Raw genomic sequence first — 4,987 nt, 5'->3', positions numbered from 1 at the left:
GGTTACTGGAAATCTCTCTCAGCAGCTGTCAAACCAAAGAAGGGACATTCCTAAACACTGTTCCATATTATTTAAATTTAAAAAGACAACAAGGTAGGAGAGGAGAAAATAGAGGTGAGAACGAGAGTGAGGATTGTTGTTGTTTTTAGCTGAGGAAATGTATATAGCTACTAAAAATCAAATTTTATTAACATGTTTTGTTCAGCATGTGTTAACTGGACCGGCTACCTAGTTCACCTGAAGGAAGGAAGGTTAAACTCTTGAGGAACAGTCATTGTTTAAAGGATCAGGGCTTATCTTTGCCCACATTTGAGGATGATAGTATATCAGGCTTGTTCATCTTTTTGCTATGTCATAAACCCCTGAATGCTCAGAAGCTGATGGAGTGTCATCAAAGACTGGTTGAAAAACCACCAAGCTAACTCCAGCTGACCTATTGATTGTCTATATCCATATCTAACGGTATGATTCTTTAATAGGAAGGCAAAGGCTTTCAGTAAAGCTGTTGGATACAGAGGACTCTGAAGTTATTATTAAGTACAGATAGTCCACGACTTACGATGACTATTGGGACAAGAATTTCCATTGCTAAGCAAGGCGATTAGTAAGCAGCTTGTGCCTAATTTTATGACCTTTCCTGCAACGTTGTTGAGTGAATCTCTTCTCAATGTGGTCATTAAGCGAATCCAGTTTTCCCCATTGACTTTGCTTGTCAGAAGCCAATTGGGAAGGTCACAAAGGGCGATCACATGATTTCGGGAAGTGTAACTACAATAAATACATGTAGATTGCCAAGCAGCTGGATTTTTTTCTTAAATGATTTTTTTATAGAGTTATAGAGTATTATAAAATACAAAAGTAAATAGAAGAGCAGGAGGAGGGAGGGGAGAGAGAGGAGAGGAAAGATAGGGAAAAGAAAAAGAAAAAGAAGCATCGATTTCTGACTCTCTCTGTTATGTAAGGCATTGATCACAACTTTTTGCTTTTCCATAATAGTGTGAACAAGTCACTTCTATAAAAATCTATCAGTCTGATCTGTAAAACCCAAAGTCAGAATTTCATTCTTTTCCACATCAATCACGGCCAAACAGCTGGATTTTGATGAGACTATGGAGATTCTGTGATGATTGTTTAAGTGTAGGAACTGATCATAAGTCACTTTTTTTCCAGGGCTCTTGAAACTTTGAATGGTCACAAAACAAATTTTTGTAAGTTGATGAGTATCTGCACTGACAGAGCTCAATACAGCAGTTCCTGACTGCTTTCCTTCTGTTGGAAGAAATATCCAGGTCCAGTTCCAAGCTGGGAGAAAGGCACTGGAGACAAAATGGAGGCTGGAGGCTAATTGGAAAGAGGGTCCATTTATTTATGAAGCAGAACCACCCAACACGTGTGATTCTGGGCAGCTGACCACATGCAGTTGAGAGTGAGAGGTTTTTATATGTTCTCTTGGGTTTTGAACTTGAGCTTCCTATTCCTGTGCAAGAACATGTATTCTATTGGCTGTTATCAGACTCCCATAGTGTCATGTAGCTGGCTCTGTAGGTTGTCTGAGCTAAGTTTGGTTGAAGTTTGGAGAGTGACGTAATGAAGGGGCTTGTTGGGCAATTGCTATTGTGGCTGAGGGCTAACCCTACCTTTGTTCAGACCTTGTTTCAGGGAATTTGCTTATCTATCTCTTTATCTCATAAGTGCTGATATCTGCTCTGGGCTATTAAGAAAAATGGGGGCTATTAAGAGTGAGTATGCTTCCTGCCTCTAAAAAAAACCATATTTCTTCATTTCTCATCCAGGGAAATATAATATTTTGCCTTTTTAATATTTCCTAAAATATTTCATTCTAGGAGAGGGGTGGATGCTAATTTTCTACACTTCCTTGAATCTTGTTGCTCCTGTCTGTGTATCCTTCTTCAAATGAATGTCTATGAAGATTCCTAATTATCCAGGTCATAGTTATATCAATGACAATACAACGGATTATTAACTTAATAATCAATACAACTGATGAAGCTTCCAGGATGAAGTGAAATGTCTTGTTTTTCCCTCAAAAAATCAGTCCAGTTGCCTTTTCAAAATGAAAACCACTTTTGATATTCCTTCAGAGAAGATGACCAAAATCTGATGGGTAGCAGACTGCCAAGGTAGTGCCTGAATCATCACCTGGGACTAAACCAGCAAGGGAGCGTTTGTACTGCCTCTTTCCAAAATGGCTGCCTGCATAAATTGTCTTTTCCCTCTTAACAGTGGGCCCGGTTCTGCTTTCGACACTGTCTCGACTTGAATCCAGGATTATTGCAATCAAGTCATCACTTTTTTTTCCACGTATGGCTAGACAAGCCGAAATAGAGCCTGAGAGTTCATAAGTATAATGAGAATTATTGCTCCAGAGCCAGCTGAATTGTTGCCAAAGCCATCAAGGACTGTTTACAGAAAATGTAGGGTGGGGGAGAGAAATGACAGGGCATCATCTGAAATGAAAACTGGAATAATGATGGTCAGATGAACAGCGGTAAAGACAATTCTATATAATGGAATAAATATTAAAGCGAATCCCAAGACAGCCAATGCATTATGCAGGAGCCCATAGGGTTAGTTTTGCATCTCGGCCTGCTTATACTTGACAGACTTGTTGTAAAACTGGAATGCAACAATAATGCTGCACAGGCTCAGATTTCAGTCCTGAAAATACTGTACTTACCTCAAAATGAACCTCAAATGTATTTCTGGTTAGATGGACTGAGAAAAGAACCAATTTGATGTTGTGGGGAAGCCACCAGACTAGAAACTGGGAGGCCATGAGTTCTAGCCCCGCCTGCAACACAAAGCCACTGGGTGACCTTGGGCCAGCCCCCGTTCTCTTGCCCTGGTAAGCAGGCAAATGCAAACTATTTCCCAAATTGTTCCAAGAAAATTTCAGGGATTGGTCCAAGCAGCTGCCACAAATCTCAGCAACCTCAATACAGATAGTCCTCGACTTACAACAGTTCACTTAGTGACCGTTTGAAGTTACAGCAGCACTGAAAAAAGTGACTTATGACCATTTTGACCTCCAGAAGTTGTAAATGCTCCAACACTGGAAGTTTTAAAGATGAGATTGGATAACCATTTGTCTGAAGCGGTGTAGGATTTCCTGCCTAAGCAGCGGGTTGGACTAGAAGACCTCCAAGGTCCTTTCCAGCTCTGTTATTCTATTCTATTTTATTTTCATGCTTATGGCCATTGCAACATCCCCATGGTCATGTGATTTACATCTGGATACTTGGCAACTGCCTCATATTTATGACGGTTGCAGTGTCCTGGGGTTACATGATCCTCTTTTGCGGCCTTCCGATAAGCAAAGTCAATGGGGAAGCCAGATTCACTTAACAACCATTTATTCAATTTAACAATTGCAATGATTTACTTAACAAAAATGGCAAGAAAAGTCGTAAAATGGGACAAAATTCACCTAACAAATTTCTCACTTGGCAACATAAATTTCAGGCTCAATTGTGGTTGTAAGTTGAGGACTACCTGTAATCACTGACTCAAAGATATACCAAATGTAATGTTGAACTGTGAAACTTTTTCAAATTAACCCAATCCAGAATTTGTGCAGTTGGATACAAATTATGTAAATGAAACCAAATCCCTCTGGTTGAATCCATTGCACCAAGCCATGATTTGCTTAATAATCTATATTTAACTAATCTATACTATTATGTACAGACGTACTTGTGAGCAATAAGCCACAGTTTATACATTGAAATAGCTGGTTTTAAACACCACTGAAATTCAAAATTAGACGTACTTCTTTATACAGTAGTCTAATGGGATGTGCAGACTTAATTCATTGAGTAGTCATTGTGTTCAATTGGGTTTATTGCAAATATCCACAAACATAACTGAATTCAGTCTCCTGATGACATACAAGCCGTGCCATATCTATGTGCTTCAGTTCAGATAATGAGCAAAGACAAAATCAAGCAAATTACTCGAACCCAGTCCTAATACTCCTTAACAATATTTTCATTTAAAAAGAAGAAATAATTTCAGTCTAGAGCTGTGCCATCCTGAACATTGCTAGTGTAAAGCTATGTCTTTTAAAATTAAGGCTGAGCAAGCTATAAAGACGGTTTTCTCAAAACTGAACGATAGATCATAGTTTATGAGCCCTAATGGCTGATTTTACACATTACACCAAATCAAAGCCAAACAAATTGCATGATGGTTTAGTGAAATATATAACTTCACAGCCATAGTCATGGTACATGGCTATAACTTCTGGGGAAATTTAGTTTTCTGCTTCTTCCATTTCCTGAATATATTATCCTGTTCTGGAGATCTTAAAACACTACATTTCCTTTGATGGCATTTTAATTCATCACTTTTAACTATTGCTCATTTTTGGTTGTTAGATTTTAATTCTTATTCCATGAAACTTGCCTGCCTGCCTGCCTGCCTGCCTGCCTGCCTGCCTGCCTGCCTGCCTATCTATCTATCTATCTATCTATCTATCTATCTATCTATCTATCTATCTATCTATCTATCTCTATCTAATCCCATTTCTGAACTGCTCATCTCCCGTAAAGAGAGTTGTTTGTTATCAGGCCAATGGCTTCAGTCAATGCACTTTGTACATCTCTGATATTAAACTCAAGAAAGAAGCATTGCGACTGTTGATAAAGAAAAATAGAAAAGAAGCCTTAAGGTCTATGGTGGGTTTGGTCTTGGTTTAACACGTGGTATGAACACAGCCAACTGTGCATTAATTAGTAAATCATGACTACGTAAGCCATAGATATATGCATAAATCCTGACTTAGTGTGGTACGCGGTTCCCATCTGTGCCTAAGCCATTCAGAAAAACTAAATTCACTTAGCACAGAAAAATTCTCCATTCCGATATAAACTCACATATTTTATTAAATTAAATATTTTATTAAATTTTATTGAATCCACGATTCCACATGGGGTATTCAGAAGGAAGACATTTCTAGTGGTATGTT

This window comes from Pseudonaja textilis, chromosome 2, assembly GCF_049901715.1.
Source record: "Pseudonaja textilis isolate UNSWEBS1 chromosome 2, rPseTex1.2, whole genome shotgun sequence".
Lineage (NCBI taxonomy): Eukaryota > Metazoa > Chordata > Lepidosauria > Squamata > Elapidae > Pseudonaja > Pseudonaja textilis.
Note: the sequence above shows the minus strand (reverse complement) of the source record.